This window comes from Bufo gargarizans, chromosome 6 (genome assembly GCF_014858855.1).
Source record: "Bufo gargarizans isolate SCDJY-AF-19 chromosome 6, ASM1485885v1, whole genome shotgun sequence".
Lineage (NCBI taxonomy): Eukaryota > Metazoa > Chordata > Amphibia > Anura > Bufonidae > Bufo > Bufo gargarizans.
The window spans coordinates 145,612,278-145,629,556 of record NC_058085.1 but is presented as its reverse complement, the minus strand read 5'-3'; the positions used below and the strand labels follow the sequence as shown (position 1 = coordinate 145,629,556).

Here is a 17,279-nt window from a genome sequence, read left to right as displayed (position 1 = left end):
ATTTCCTTGTGCTTCGTGTAAGCGAATCAATTTAACCTGAAATAGTATAAAAAACTAAAAAATTCATTCTTACCTCCTCTATTTGCTCGCGATGGTCCGCCAGCCGCCATCTTGATTAAAGATCTCGGCCGAAATCTGGTGCATGGTGACTAATGATGAGCGAATTTAATATTTTGAAATTCGTTCACACTTCGTTTGTTGATAAAAGGTGAATTGCGTTATGGATTCCGTTACCACGGACCATAACGTAATTCTATGACGGCATGCATAACGGAATGCCTTTAGAGGCATTCCGTTATTCATTCCGTCATAGTAGAAGTCTATGGCCTGCATAACGGATCTGTCTGGTTTCCGATATGCAGGGGAGGACTCCCTTTAGAGGCATTCCGTTATGCATTCCGTCATAGAATTGCGTTATGGTCTGTGGTAACAGAATCCATAACGCAATTCACCTTTTACCAACAAACAAATTCGCTAATCTCTAGTGATGACGTATGGCAAATTATTTTGTAAAAATCGTCGAATCAACCGCTCTTCTCTAATTATAAGGGAGATTTTTTTGTACTGGCACATAAGGGGGCATTTTTTTGTACTTAGCGCACATTGTAAGGGAGCATTTTTGTACTGGCACAAATCCTAAGGTGGCCACTATGAGGACATTTGTTCTACAGGGGGCACTAAAAGGGTTTTTTGTACTGGCACATGTAATAATGGAGCATTGCAAGGGGGAATTATTTTACTGGCACACATTATAAGGGATCTTTTTTTGTACTTGCACACATTATAAGGGGGTATTTTTTGTACAGGCACATATTATAGGGGCCATTATTACTACTGGGGGCACTATGGGGGCATTATTACTTCTGGGGGAAAAATGAGGGACATTATTACTATTGGGTGCACTGTTACCACATAGTGCACTCTGGCAGATAATCATTACCATTGGTGGGACTTTTGGGAGGACTGTTACATTGGGAGGACCCTGACACAGTATCAGCTTAGCACAATTATTTTTGGAGGATACTATGCTTATGGCACTATAAGTTTCAGGGACACTAATTGGTTGGAGTACTTATTTTTTAGGGCACTGTGTGCAAATAATTATTAAAGGAGAACGATCTGCGTGGTACTAGTATTTTCAGGGGGATTATCTGTTTCTGCAGTATAGTATTGGGGAGCACAGTCGGCATAGTATTAGAGTTGGCAGGATGTTCAGAAGGTGGGAAGGAGGATGGAAAAGTAGTAAACTAAGATGTCTGTTTGTCAAACTCTGGAGAGACAAGAGATGGCTGAGAGAAATCATCATGGCGGTCTGGTCTGAATGGAGAAGATAAAGATAGAAAACGTCTACATCAGAGGACACCCCACTGGATGTAAGAGGTATGTGGCACTGTATTACCCTGCATGTTTTGTAGTGCTGTATGTAATGTTTTCCAAGCATGTCTTTAGCAGTAGGACTGGTGGTAAGGGGTTAGGTTAAGAAATTGACTTGGGGGGAAGGGGGGCCGCCGTTTCAGTATTCACCTCAGGCAGCAGACAGGCTAGGTGCACCCCTGGAAATTGACTTGGGGGGGAAGGGGGGGCGCGGTTTCAGTTTTCACCTCAGGCAGCAGACAGGCTAGCTGCAAATTGACTTGGGGGGAAGGGGGCCGCCGTTTCAGTTTTCACCTCAGGCAGCAGACAGGCTAGCTGCACCCCTGGAAATTGACTTGGGGGGGAAGGGGGGCCGCCGTTTCAGTTTTCACCTCAGGCAGCAGACAGGCTAGGTGCACCCCTGGAAATTGACTTGGGGGGGAAGGGGGGCCGCTGTTTCAGTTTTCACCTCAGGCTAGGTGCACCCCTGACCGGCGCACATTGCATCACACTGTTATATTCACATATGCCAAACATGAGGAGAGAAAAAGGACATTTCCCAAACGACATTCTCCTGTCAGTGCCGGTTCCGTTTTGGCTCGGAATACAGTGGATGAAATTCCCACGCAGAACTGGGAAGGACTGCCTGCACCTCGCTCTGTACAGAACCTCAGGGACTTCATTAGATCCCCCCCACGAAATGGAGGACCTATAAGTGCGGATGTATAATGAATTATACTGCCTAATAGCAATCCTGTTCTAACACCTAATTACAACGAAGAACTTCTATAATTGCCTTTTTTTTTAACATTATTTACTGCCTGTTTCCTGCTTTAGGCACACACAATCACACCCTGGGAAAAATAAAAAATCTCTCCCATCGCGGTGGGCGCCTCAGACAGATCCCTCACACAAAGGATCTGTATGTAGGGGGAGGGATGGAGGTTCTGGCTGCTGCTGATCCTGTCTCCATGGTAACCACCAGCCGCCGCAGCAGGACCGAGAAAGCGCGCCGCCGCTAGGGGGAGTGGCCGCATAACTCAGCCCCCTGCGGGGACGCGCATTCGCAGGACGGGAGCAAAGTACGACTTGTTGTTTTTTTTAGCGGGGAAGCGCGGCCACGTTTCCTCCCCGCCTGTGTTACGGTGCAGGACGGTGAGTTGTGGTGTGAGGAAGAGCCGGGGGTGCGACCTGTGACCCCCCCCAGCTGCTGTGAAACTACAGATACCAGCATACCCTGACAGGTTGTCAGTGCATGCTGGGAATTGTAGTTGCGCTTATAGGTTGGCATTGCGAATGTACTAAAATGTAGTAACGTACTTGGTAGGTTATCTGCAGTCATCTACAGCCAGGGTCTGTACTGTCCGGCTATTGGGGACATGCTTGGAGTTGTAGTTCCATAACAGGTGCAGATCAGTCAGTGGTTTCAGAATCCTCATGTAACCCAGCTCTCCCAGATGTGATGCAGCAGCCATTCCCTATCTCACTACACAGACAGGGTGGTGGAAAGGCCAGGCTACATCTGCTATGGCATCTGTATACACATGGCTGGGGAGTAGGCATCAAGGGCTTTATTAGATAGATACTGGATGGATAGATAGAAGGATAGCTAGATATTAGATAGATAGAAGGATAGATGATAGATACTGGATAGATAGAAGGATAGATATTAGATAGGTAGATAGAGGATGGGTAGATAGATAGAGAGATAGAAGGATAGATAGATAGATATTAGATAGATAGATAATAGATAGAACGATAGATAGATGGATAGATAGATAGATAGAAGGATAGATAGATATCAGATAGGTAGATAGATACAGGATAGACAGATAGATATAGATAGATTTAATTAGATAGACAGATAAATAATAGATTAGGGTAGGATAAAATAAGATAGAATATAAATGGTCTGCAAGCTTTTGGCTTTCCAGCTGAAACTACAACCCCTAGCATGCCTAGTTCCGCTGGGAGTTGCAGTCCCTCCAGCTGTCTGCTAATCCCTGGCTCAGCCTCTTCCACTGGTGACAGCCGCCCCCCCCCCCTTTGTCACGTGACCAGCTCTCCTGACAGCTCCCCTGCTCGTCCCCGCCGCCGCCGCTCGCCCTCGCTCCTCTCGCTCTGCGGACCAAGGAGACAGCAGCCCCGGCCAGCAGCGGCAGGACAGCACCGGCCAGGTACCGAGCAGGTGACATACGGCATCGTGCATGTCTTCTCATGACACGGGCTGGGGGTAGAAGCACCTCACTGTGGATGTGACTGTGCATGTGTCTGGGTGTCTGCTACTGCCAGTACCTGCTGCAGTGTCTTATTGCATGCCTCCCGCTCAGAGGTGCAGTGTGATGATATGTGTATAGATTGGATATGGGCTATGGCTACTCTATAGTTATTAGTATGTTTCTAGGATTATCATATTGGAATCCACACATGGACAGGCAGGTGGGGACCAGAACAAAGAGGTTGATCGGCAGATCCCTGGAGCATCCCTCAGGAAGAGGGCTTTATGACATGTATCTTAACCCCTCCCCTGCCATCCACCTGATGTGGCAATGAACAAGTTAAGCGGGGTGGATAAAGGTTACGGCACATAGAGCTGCGGGCACATGCTGGGGTGAGGTGTGGCAGTGCATCCTATAGACAGGAGGGGGCTACCACCAGCACATACTGCCGGCTCCAGTGCATTGTCTACACATTTGCTGCTGGCGGAGTTGACCAATACAAAAAAATAATCTAACGCACAAGATATTCACATGTAGCTACGTCTGGTGTATAGCATGTTCCCAGCGTACATAGGATGCAGCAGGCAAAAAAATATAAAAAAATCTGAATTTTGGAGGGTGCGTTATATATCGTGCCTCATTGAGATGCAGAGAAATGCCTGGTAGCTGCTTGGCATAATCCTGAGTAATGTAGTACAGCCAGGTCACTTCTGTGCAGATCTGGCATCAGGCGCGAGCATGGCTCCTGTGGGGCGTTGGCATGCCCTCACTGTGCAGTAGGTAGGGCACAGGAATTTCTCATGGAGCTGTGCATTGGTTAACGTGCCAGCCTTGTGCCGTTGCTACATTTGGGGACATTTTGTCACTGTTCTGCATTTTTCTTCCATGGCTGCAGCAAGGGGTTAAATGCACGCTGGTTATACCCCCCCACCCCACCCCACCCCCGTTCTGTGCCAAGGTGCTCCCTTTAACTCCTCTATGGCGTAGCATAGAAACAATGGTGGTTTGGCCGTGGCGGTGCGGATTGTGGTGGGGTTTTTCTTTCGGTACGATATCGTTATTTAATGCGTGGACACACCCCTTGCAGCGCAGTCCTCCACACTTTGCAGATGTTCCGCCATCCCTCTCACACACCAGCCCTGGCTGTGCCCTCCCTGGCTCTATCAATCCCGGCTTTTGTTTCTCAGCCCCCCAAACCCTGGGTATACAGAGCCCCCTCCACCACATCTGTTGGTAGTTTACTCGCCCTAACCATCCTGGAGAATACACAAGGGCACTGTCTGTGTCCCTCGCTTTGGCAATGCTTATTTTCTTTTTGTCTCTTTGTGTAGTACGGCGGACAGAGCGTTTAATAATAGCTTTTATATCCATGAGATTTGCTGTGGGAAAAGCAATGAAATACAATATGGTCATTTGTTGCTGAGGGCGAGGAAATCTGCAAAATTGTCATTGGAATGAAGCGAGATTGCAAAAAAAAAAGTATGCATTTTATTAGATATTTCCACTGCATTATCAAGGCTACCGCCATATAGTATTCCTAGATTATTTGAATGTGTCTGGAATCATTTTCCCTTAACGCCTCCGTGCATTGTGTCATTTACATCAGTCTATTGTTCTGCCCATGCTTCAAGCAGTCATTCGTCCTGTCTTACACGTGCCGGTTGGGGTTTGTATTTCTGTATATGTTACTTGTAGGATTTTATAATCATTTTCAGTATGGATAAGGCATGCTAGTGGTGCATGTTACTGGGGGCTCAGGGGTACTTAGGGGTTGCAGAGGCCATTAGGCCCCGGGTAACTGAGGGGGCCCAAGAATACATGGCAGTATTATAAACAAGCAGTGCAGTGTAGTATTAGAAATATATTCATTATAATATGTCAGTGAAGGCCCTCCATATTTTCTTACCTAGCATTAAGTAGATATGAATCTGATAGCTAGATAGATGATAAATATGATATATAAACGGATAGATAGACCTAAATAGATAGATGATAGATATAAGATAGATAGATAGATGAAAGGTAGATAGATAGATAGATGATGGATAGATAGATAATCGATAGATAATAGATAGATAGATAGATAGATAGTAGACGGATAAATAGATAGATAGATAGATCATATATATGATATACATAAACAGATAGACCTAAATAGATAGATGATAGATAGATAGATAGATAGATAGATAGATAGTAGACGGATAAATAGATAGATAGATAGATCATATATATGATATACATAAACAGATAGACCTAAATAGATAGATGATAGATAGATAGATAGATAGTAGACGGATGGATAGATAGATAGATCATATATATGATATACATAAACCGTTAGATAGACCTAAATAGATAGATGATAGATAGATAGATGGATGATAGGTAGATAGATAGATGATAGATAATATATATGAGATAGATAGATAGATGCATACATAGGCATATAGATGATAGATAATAGACAGTTTTGTGCAGGATAGATAGATAGATATGATATAGATAAATAGAGATAGATATAGGTAGATAGAGATAGGAAGATAGATAGGATTGTGTTTGGGTACAGTAGCTTGCAGGTTCTCCGCTTATACCATGTGTAATAGATTCAAATGTTCAGTAATCTGAAAATCCCAATAACCTCATGCACACGACTGTATCCATTTGGTGGTCGGTAAACCCCGGATCCGCAAAATACAGATGCCATCTGGGCGCTGTCTGCATTTTTTTGGATGTCCTCCGTGTGCTGTCCTCATCTGTATGTCCGTTCTGCAAATTATAGAACATGTCCCATTCTGGTCCCAAAAATGTGTACCACCAAGTCAACACACAAATACCACCGGTTTGCGGACCGCAAAACAGATACGGTCGTGTGCATGAGGCCTAATCCAGCCGTATCCTGCTGGAATCTCACAAGACTGTAAAGGTACCTATACACCTGCCAATTTTGGAAGAACCGGCCAACCATCAATTGTGTATGGAGGTGTGCAGATGTCTGGAATGAAGGATCGGGCATGTTGGATTTCATCCTGCCCAATCCTTTGTTCTCACAGGAGATAACTTGATAACCAGAGGTGTCTGGAGGCAGCTAATTCCCCTCCCCCAGTGAGAGCATGTGAACATTCGGCAGAGGGGGGAGGAATATAGCTTTCATTCAAAAGCTATCTGAGGTATATGGCTGAGCAGAACAACCATTTATAGGCACAATAAGGACAGGCGGATGTAGTAATGGGATTGTGGACATACTGGGCCTCATGTAGGAAGGGTTGCCTATAGCAACCAATCAGATTCCAGCCTTCATTTCTCCAATACAGGTTGGAAAATGAAGACACAATCTTATTGGTCACTTTAGGCATCGCCTCGGTATACCGCTGGTTTACTAGTCGGCTCAGTGGACCATGGTGGCTGCAGGTACTGCCTGTGGTGGATGTACTAGGCCTGGTTTCCATGATGATGAACGTGCTAGGCCCGCACCTTCCCCATTGCTTGAGCTAATTTTGGAATATTTTGTCAAAACATTATCACATTTAGGTAATTAATGCTGTATATCAAATATCAGTGATCGTTCTTTGTGCTTCCGTCATTATGTTTGATGGCAGATGACCCAGAGGTCTAGGCAAGACGGAAAGTGATGGGGGTGGGGGTCCTATTGTGGTGTTTGAATGCAAGAAATGCATTTAGAGACTTTGAAGGGGCGATCTCACGAATCAAGTTCATATTCTAAGTACTATTTTATGCGGGGGCTAATCTGTTTTCTTGCATTTGGTTAATTTGGGACAAAGAGGCCCTGTCCTATGACTGCCCCAAACAGTAAGAGACCCTCATTTATGTGAGGGGTTTATATAAATCTGCTATTTTTCACCAAGGGGCCCAAATTTGCAAGGACTGTCTCAGAAAATTAGGAATAGTCCCTGCAAATTCAAGACTGTAGGTAGCAGTGCTGCCATTGAACTGACTGGGGGTTGCTGCTTGCGACTCGCAAGTAATCGCAGAATTGCTAAAAATACAGCAGTGCTTAATTTTTAAATTTTTTGCGATTTTGGGATTGCAGTAGCAGCAATTTATATGTCGCGTTGTGACCCAGTTCGGTTATTGTGGCCAAGATTGCCATTAAGCCCTAGTTTTAAATTTCTTTGCCTTCTATTCCACCCCTATATCAAGACTGCCATCTTCTGCGCTGTTCTTGATATGACATTTATAACCAGACGGAGACCTCGCCATAAATTACGTGACACCGTTGGTAGTCCATGTGCCAGAATGAAATTATCATTATGAAAATACCAATGAATGTACCAGGATCCCGCCCTTACTATGCCGCCCGTTCATAAACCTGGCGAACGCATCGTGAAATGCTGTTTGCAACAAAAAAAGTCACAAAACCAGGTTTTGCAACTTTTTGGGCCAAAACAAGGCATAGTGGAATGATGAATTTCCCTTATGGCGTTTCTTTTTTCTTATTCTGTGTCCCCTTGAGCATTACTGCTAACCTGTGCTATAGTGTTAGGGCTGCTGGCAATGTGACATGATCCGTTTCTCCGTTTTCTGCCTACAACTTTCAAATCCCCTTGCACCAGTCATCATCCCCCTGATACAGGGTTACCTTTTCTCATGGACTTCCTAATCTTTCCTTGGGCCTGTACTGCTCCCTGACCCTTGTGCAATATACTGCTGAGACCAGTAATTGGCTGCAGCGTTGATATCATCGCTGCAGCAAAGAAGATCATGTGATTGACTGCAGTGGCACCGCTGGGGCTGAGGGGTTTAAACCGTTAAGTAGAACTTAGACAACCCCTTTAACGCACAGCCAAGGGTATATATATCATTGAGGTAGTCCCATGCAGCTGTCATGGGGCCCATGGAGAATTTGGAGACCAACACAAATCGGCTTATGTTGCAAAAAAGGTTTGATTATCTTTCTTCCAAAAATAATAGAAAAGAGGCAAGGAGCCAACTAGCATTGACACTTTGGTGCCAGCAAGAGGGCCACAATTAGATTTTTACCATGTGGCCTATGTCATCTCTGTACATAGCTTGATACAATGAAATGTAATTAAAAAATTGGTACCAGCCTGCCCACCTATCAACACATGCCATTTATAGTACTGCAGTCCTCTTATGTGGCAGAGGGGTTTCTGGACCCCATCTACACCCCTTATAGCCACATCCTGGATTTAGGATTGAAGAGGAGCATGTGGTCAAAGCATGGTAAATGAGGACAGGAAGCCTTCTTTTCATGAATGCTATCCATCCGTTGAATTTGTTGCAGACAAATTGCAGCCTGGCATTGAACCAAGCCTTCTGCTTTGCATTACCATGTTACTGTCTTTCAGTTTTACAGTTGAGAGTACATCATTTCCATCATGTACATTAGGGTTCCCTGTGGGAGCCTGAGACTCCTTCCTGTGTAATCTTTTGTGCGATAAACCCTAACCAAAGTGCGTTGGAAAGCTTTACTTACCTGGAGCCTGCAGCTGCTGAGATCATCGGGATCTTCTTGATGACTGTCCTCCTGACCTGGATAGAAGGCATGGGAATGGAGTTGCATCACCTTATTAAAATGCTCTCCGGATAAAGAATGTGAATGCTTCTCTCTTGGATCTCAGGGACCCTGTCATTGTTTAGAATAGGCGCATGGTGATGTCTGACAGCCCAGTTTCACACTCCTATTGCAGTCAAGGCAGGGAGCCAATGGAGTGCCTATGGACAAGAGAAATTTCTAGCAAGTGGGTTAACATGATGCACTGAGTTAAGTGCCAAATCGGCAAGCTCAGCCTCACAAAGCAGCCTTCATCTGCTGACTGGATTTTTGGAGATGAGGACCCTACATTTAATGTATGTCATGGCTGATATTGCCAGCTTAGTCCATATGTCAAGGTGTGAAGGGCTACATCAAAAATCCAAGCTCTGCTCTAGAGGAATATTTAGTGGCACAGCTCTCCAAATATGTAGGATATTGGCTCAGTTCTGTGAGCGAGGTACCCTGGGGTCACACACTAGATTAGAAATCCTGCCGTAATCTTCTACTTAACCATTCAGGTTTGCATTTATTTGTTTTCAGAGCAGGAGGATGACAAGGAACAAGGAAGAGGAGCATAGCCAGGAGAGGCTATGACTCTGCGAGATGCATATATGATACCGTACTTTATGGCTTATGCATTAAGGAATTAGAATGTTGTAGTAGCAGGGGCCGTCTGGCTGATAACCATAGGGCCACCTTGTTGCTTCTGGCCAGGTACATACAACTGGGGGAACTATAGGGGTCATTATTAGGGAAAGTCCAGGCAGCATGCTAAAGGTATGGCTGGCTTGGTGTCGAGGCCCACATCTCACCTCCTAAGCCTCCTACTCTGTATCCATATTAGAGACAGAGGAGGAGGAGGACAGAAGATGGCAGCTAGTGATGGCTTTTGTTTCAGGGCCAAGTTCCCAGTCTTTCCCCGTGTAGTGGGTGTCCCCACTCAGGACCGCCATCTGAGCCTGGTGGACTTAAAGGGTCACCGAGTTTTCAAAAAAACTTTTGATATAGTGGGCAGCATGGTGGCTCAGTGGTTAGGACTGGTGCCTTGCAGCACTGGGGTCCTAGGTTTTAATCCGACCAAGGACAACATCTGCATGGAGTCTGTATGTTCTCCCCGTGTTTGCGTGGGTTTCCTCCAGGTACTCCGGTTTCCCCACACTCCAAAGACATATTGATAGGAACCTTAGATTGTGAGCCCCATTGGGGACAGTTGGGTGCTAATGTCTGTAAAGCACTGCGGAATATAGTAGTGCTATTTAAGTGCATAAAATAAATAAAAAATAAATATATCATCAAGACATATCAAAAGTTTTGATTGGTGTGGCTCTGAGCGCTGAGACCCTCACCGATTACTAGAATGAGGAGAGAAAATTGCGTGTATATCCTCACTGCAGGAGGGGAAGCGAGACCGACGCAATAGACAGTCTATGGGCCCTATCCCCTGCAGTGAGGAGTATGCGATGCAAGTGCTTCTGTCTCCCCCATTCTAGCGATCGGAGCGAGTCCCAGCATACAGACCCCCAACGATCAAAACTTTTTATATGTCTCTATGACATATCAAAAGTTTTCTGAAAACTCAGTGACCCTTTAAAAGGGTTGTCTGGGCCACAGACATTAATGACCTATGTTATCTTCTTGAGACAACCCCTTATAAATTAATCTTCCCCTTACAGAACACAATAGCATATATAACAATTTTGTACTGTAATGTAACCAATGGACCGGCAGGGGTCCGACATCCACCCCCCCCCCCCCCCCCCCACTGATCAGCTGGTTATTTGAAGTGAATGGGAGCAGCGCTGCAGTTACTGACTCCATCCACTACACAATGCGATGTAATTCCAGTGCTGGAGCTGCAACTAAACAGCTGATCGGTGGGGATGTGGAATGTCAGCCCCCCCAATGACCGAGACCCAGCAGTCGCAAGAAATCCATCAGGTCGCAGTAACTGGCAAGTTGCACGTGACTCCATTTACTTCCACTAGGTGCACTGCAGGCAGTGCTACTCTGGGATCATTTCTGTTAGACCCCAGCCTTGCCCCTATATATAAAGCAAAGCTCATGATTTGTTAGAATTTTCTATTTTTTTCTTTATTTATCCATCAAACCGTTCACCACAACACAATACAGCTCCAATTTTTTTTATCCATATGTCTACGTCATGTTCTATTGGAAAGAAGTGGCCTTGACAGGCCAAGGACAGCGCAGCGAGAGCAGAAAAGAGCCTAGTGCGATTCACGTGTTTGGTAATTTATGTGGCAGTAGTAATTGCTTTATTATATGATGATTAGACTAATCAGGGTCCTACAAATGCTGTCTCTGACTGATGGACGTTTCTGACCTTACCAGCTCAGCGTGTGCTTTATAGTCTCAGTCGCTTTATGCTCATCATTTCTCAGGGCTGCAGATTATGGCTTTATCCAGTGTGTGTTAGAAGAGCCTATAATAGAAGTTATGTCATAATCTGAGCTACAGGATAAAATACAGTTTTATGTGTCCAAGAACATCCATCACCACCAAAAATGAAAACATCACCAGGATTATATAAGCAGGTGTATATGAGCGTAGCGCTCAACATACATGTACAGAATACACCCATAGCGTGCTAGGCATCCATACTGTACCCCATATGCCTCTGATTTCCATAGGAATCTAGCAGAAAAAAACTTGGCATTTGCCACTGCATGTCGTACTATGTACAAGGGCACCATATGGCCATATAGTTGAATTCAGGAGGGCACCTGCGGCCGTCAGTCAGGTGCATAGGTCAAGTATCATTAATTAATGCTGAGCGCATCAGATCCTTATATATTCAGCTGGCGGGGGTGAGGAAAGCTCGGGTGGCCCCCTGGGCATTGAGCCACCAGGGAATTTCCCTGTAAGGTCTATGGCCAGTCCGCCCTGTGCAGGCTCTGCCGTGGGCATTCTTCAGTGAATCTTAAATTCTTTTCAGTCCATACGCGTGGGCAACATTGTATTTTTTTTTTTTTGTAGAATACTTGAATTTTATGACAGAATTGTGGCACCATTTTTGAGCAAAATGTCATCTTAGGCCACACACCATTTCCACTGAGCCACACCTGCTTCCCATTAAAGGGAGTCTGTCACCAGATTTTGACCTTATAGACCGCTTACATAGCGCTCTAGCATAGCAGTCTATGATTCTAATAGTACCTTTGATGTTTTCTTGTGAAGTTCCCCCAAGGCAAAAACAGACTTTTATTCATATGTAAATTAGGGCTCGCAAGTGCCCAGGGGCGGCGTTCACCTAGTTAGTGCCCAGGCTGTTCTGCCTCTTTTCGTCATATCCCCACCCCAGAGACACCCACAATGGGCATCGCAGTGCGCATGCCCCGGCCAAGCAATGGATAGCGCAGGTGCCGGATCTAGCTGCAGAGAAGGAGAACTCAAAGGAAGAGCGGGGCGGGCAGAGGAAGAGGCTGGGGCGGGGATATGACGAAAAGAGGCAGAACAGCCTGGGCACCAACGAGGTGAACGCCGCCCCTGGGCATTTGCGAGCCCTAATTTACATATGAATAAAAGTCCGTTTTTGCATTGGGGGAACTTCACAAGAAAACATCAAAGGTACCATTAGAATCATAGACTGCTATGCTAGAGCGCTATGTAAGCGGTCTATAAGGTCAAAATCTGGTGACAGACTCCCTTTAAGCCACGCACCTAGGCACAGTGGATTTTTCTTTAACTAGATGTGCCAAATTTAGTCAGTCTAGGTGCTCTCACATTTTTTGAAAAATTCATCAGCTTTTTGTTCATTTCTCCGGCATTCCATACTTGTTTAGCGTCTTCGAGAGAAAATACAACAATTCCAGTTGCTCTGACTTATACTGATTTACCGTGACCAGATGAACGAGAACCTTCAAGGACATGCTGTGTGTGAAGCTTCCCTAAGGCTTCCTTCACACAGACTTTTTAGTGACTTTTTTTGGCTTGTCAAAAACACCATGGGGCAGATTAGTCTATACACCAGTCTTGATTTCCCTGTGCTGGCGTGAGATGCACCTACATTTTTAAGAGGTGTAGTCTTCAGCTATAAATCCTGCCAGTAAACCCGGCAGGCAGGGAGAAGCCCCATCCTTCCCAATAAGTTCCACCCATTTTCTCTACACTTCTTAAAAAGTCACAAATTATGACGCACAGATGGTGCAATATTGTGGCGTAAAGTCTTTAATAAATGTTCATCCTGGATTTTCATGCTTTTTTTGCAAGTGTTTTTTGGGTTTGTTTTTTGTGGCAGGTAGATTTTTGGTGCAGACATTTTTTGTATGAGTATTCTTCATGCCTTTTTACAGTACTATAGAGAAACCTATGGAAAAATTGATGAAAAAGCAGCTTTTCAGTAAAAGGCCCCAGGAAAAAGTGATGTGAAACCACCCTAAAAAAAAGTACTTTTGCTGCAGTTTTTTGTGTGATACAGCTTCTAATTTTTTTTTTTTCACCCCTGATGGTGGGTGTGTGGACAAGACCTTAATGTACACAGGAGAATGGTGCCTATACTGTAATGCTTCATCAGCACAATTCATCTTCTCGGGCAAATTACGCAGTAAATTGTGCTATTAGCTGGAGCCTGTGAATGCTTACACACCTCCGGGAAGGGATCAGGTCCCTCTGAGGCTTGTCCTATGGTATTAAATATTAATGCAAAATCATTCGAAGAGAGTAGGATTTCACATGAAAGGTTCAAACCTGCAGAGTGTAAACAGGAGCAAGCAGGATTGTGAAAAGGGTCACCAAATCCAACAAAACAAATCATAAAAATAATTATTCAATTAATGCTGGACAAATTTAAGGGTCAAGTAGCCAAATCGCAGTCACATAGAAGTACAGTGACATTGGGTCTGACTGGTGGAAATCCAGTGCTCATGTAGCTTTTTTCTCCCTGTAAAAATATACATGTGAGTAAATTTGCCTATGAAATTAGCCACAGTTTGTAGGTGGCAATGAAAATATTAGGAAAGGAAAGGAAGGAAAGCAGTATGAATAAAATTTTCATATGAAACTTTTACGTTATTTTTTTATTGGTATCAATACAGTAGGTAGAATTGCAGCTATTACAAAGAATGCTCATTAAAGGCGGTGTAGTTGCATCCTTTTTGAATCAATCCATATATACACGCAGTTATGTCTCAGCCAGGGTCTTGTCACAAGAGGGAGTAGAAGTGCTTTCACTACTGCCCTATAAAAAGGCTCTTAGAGGCTACTTTTGGGTAGTGTACCTCTTGTTGACAGATCATTGACTGTTAAGGTACTATTACACTAGCATATGTCCTACAAATCACGATAAACGATCGAAGATGTAGCGTCTCAATAGCGACGAAACTTCATACCTGCGATCGTCCCTCGTTAGCTTTTAAATCGTTAGTTCTTATTACATGTAAGATGGTGGACAGATGCTTGGTCAAGAGGTTGGTCTTCAGGTGGAATAAAAGGTGTGACAGTGGCTGATATCATGGTGATAGCTACATACTACACCACCCACTGTCCCATTCCCCATCCGGTAATGTATTTCCCTTTCAAGGTAGCCAATAAAAAAAAAAAATAACATGTAAATTTCAAAGACACTTTGCCACTCCCCCAAGCCATGCAGTAGATCGTTAGTGACTGGACGACTACATATTATGCGAACAGATCTATTAAAGACGAGCGATAATTTTATAGCATGCTGAACAATGGCGGATCCAGAGCCTGGTCTCGGGAGGGGCACTTTCAGATTATTTTCTGTCCGCCGCCACAAAACAATGGTGCTTATAGAACAGACTCCACAGTGTAGGCTATATGTATATAACAAACATATTCCACATGAAAACTTACAGTTACTTGACTTGGCCCTTGGGGATCTCGGACGCCACTTCCACACTTTGGCCGGGGGATCGGCGGAGCTGATGTTCTGTTTTATCCTAATGAGAAAGATTTCATAATAAGGATTTGGAGAAGGGGCAGAGGGATAGCAGAGCAGGGAGAGGCCGGTGCTGCTAGTAGGGGGTCATACCATGGGGGAGTAATAAAGCCCACCATAATGCCCCCCCCCAGTAGTAATAATTCTCCTTATAATGTGACAGTGCAAAAAATACCCCCTTGTAATGCCCCCAGTTGAGCTAATGTCCCCATAGTGCCCCATAATGTGCCAGTATAAAATACCCCTATATAGTGCTCATAGTAAATGATCCCATAGTGCTCCACACCCTCCTTCCTCCTAGTGCCCCCCATAATGTACCAGTATAAAATGCTCCAGTAGATGCCCTCAGTGTCCCCGATAATTTGCAAGTATAAAATACCCCTTCTTAGTGCCCCCCGTAGATGACCCCATAGTACTCCTCTCCCCCTTCCCCATAGTACCCACCATAATGTGTCCCAGTATAAAATTCTACTGTACAGAGAGCCCATAAAAAATACCCCTTCTTTGTGGCCTCAGTAGATGCCCCTATAGTGCCCCCAATCATGTGCCAGTATTAACAGCCCCCCCTGCCAGTAATAATAGCCCCCTATGCCAGTAATAGCAGCCCCCAGTAATAACAGCCCCCCTGTGCCAGTAATAACAGCCCCCAGTAATAAGAGCCCCTCTATGCCAGTAATAACAGCCCCCAGTAATAAGAGCTCCTCTGTGTCAGTAATAACAGCCCCCAGTAATAAGAGCCCCTCTGTGTCAGTAATAACAGCCCCCAGTAATAAGAGCCCCTCTGTGCCAGTAATAACAGCCCCCCTTTGCCAGTAATAACAGCCCCTAGTAATAAAATCCCCCCTTTGCCAGTAATAAAATCCCCCCTTTGCCAGTAATAACAGCCCCCCTTTGCCAGTAATAACAGCCCCCCCTTTGCCAGTAACAACAGCCCCCCCCTTTGCCAGTAATAACAGCCCCCCCCCTTTGCCAGTAATAACAGCCCCCACTTTGCCAGTAATAACAGCCCCCAGGTGCCAGTAATAACAGCCCCCGCCAGTAATAACATCCCCCCGCCAGTAATAACAGCCCCCAGGTGCCAGTAATAACAGCCCCCCTTTGCCAGTAATAACAACCCCCTTTGCCAGTAATAACAGCCCCCAGGTGCCAGTAATAACAGCCCCCCCTTTGCCAGTAATAACAGCCCCCCGCCAGTAATAACAGCCCCCCTTTGCCAGTAATAACAGCCCCCCGCCAGTAATAACAGACCCCAGGTGCCAGTAATAACAGCCCACCGCCAGTAATAACAGCCCCCAGGTGCCAGTAATAACAGCCCCCCGCCAGTAATAACAGCCCCCAGGTGCCAGTAATAACAGCCCCCCGCCAGTAAAAGTATTGTATATCATAAAAAAAAAAAACACATACTTACCTCCACGTCAGTGATGCGATGCAGGCCTCTTCTGGCCTGTGTCCCACGCTGTATGGCTCAGGCGGCGCGATGACGTCATCGCGCCCCTGCGCCGGCCTCTGATAGGCTGCAGGCACTAGGCCGGCAGCCTATCAGAGGAAGGGAAAGGGACAAGCCTCTCCCTCCCCTACCGCAGCACAGGCAGGCATCTGTATCGCTGTCCTGAGGACGGCGATACAGATGACTGGAGATGAGCGCTTCCACAATGGAAGCGCTCATCTCCCTGTGCCCAGCCGCCGCCGCCCGCCGCCAGCTCGGGGGGGGCAATTGCCCCCCCTGGATCCGCCACTGATGCTGAAAGATCACAATGGATGAGAAACGAGCGATTTATCACTCATCTTTCAATCGTTCATACTTACATCACATGATTCTCGCCCATTTTCGCTCGCATGCTCAAGCACAAGCGGCTTCTACAGTTTCTTTGTCCACCACTCAGCTCAGACACAGGTGACACCTTCATTACACACCCCTGCCCAGTCTCTACCTGGACTATTTCCAGGAGCTTAGCAGAAGAAAGTCCATTACGTATCCTGTCATTGACAAACAGCTACTATAAACTTCATTTGCAGTGGTGTTGTGAATGAAAAACCTGGACTTCTGACTGGAACCAGACTGGAACCATATCGTCTTAAGCGATGAATCCAGATTCAGTTTGAGATCTGACAACGGTCGGGTTCTATTATGAAGGCCTAGTACCAAGTGAAGGTGTGCTGTTCTATTTGTCTGCCCATGTACCAACCTCTGCCTATCTACCGATTCTGACCCTCTCTTCCTGATCTGACCTCGGACTTTGCCCATCCTTACCTCTGCCCATATTATGTCTACGAG

General features: G+C 45.4%; 1 protein-coding gene across 3 annotated transcripts in view; it reads left to right on the top strand.

The window, feature by feature from the left end:
• The first annotated feature begins 2,387 nt into the window (after nt 1-2,387).
• MAPT (microtubule associated protein tau) overlaps nt 2,388-17,279 on the top strand; it is a 75,272-nt gene continuing 60,380 nt past the window's right edge. The window contains exon 1 of one of the 3 annotated variants that reach the window (XM_044299347.1): nt 2,388-2,508. The gene's annotated coding sequence lies outside the window, so the exon portion shown is untranslated. Of the gene's footprint in view, nt 2,509-3,311; nt 3,542-17,279 lie in introns of those variants that run through there. The other 2 variants (XM_044299349.1, XM_044299346.1) reach the window with 2 other exon arrangements.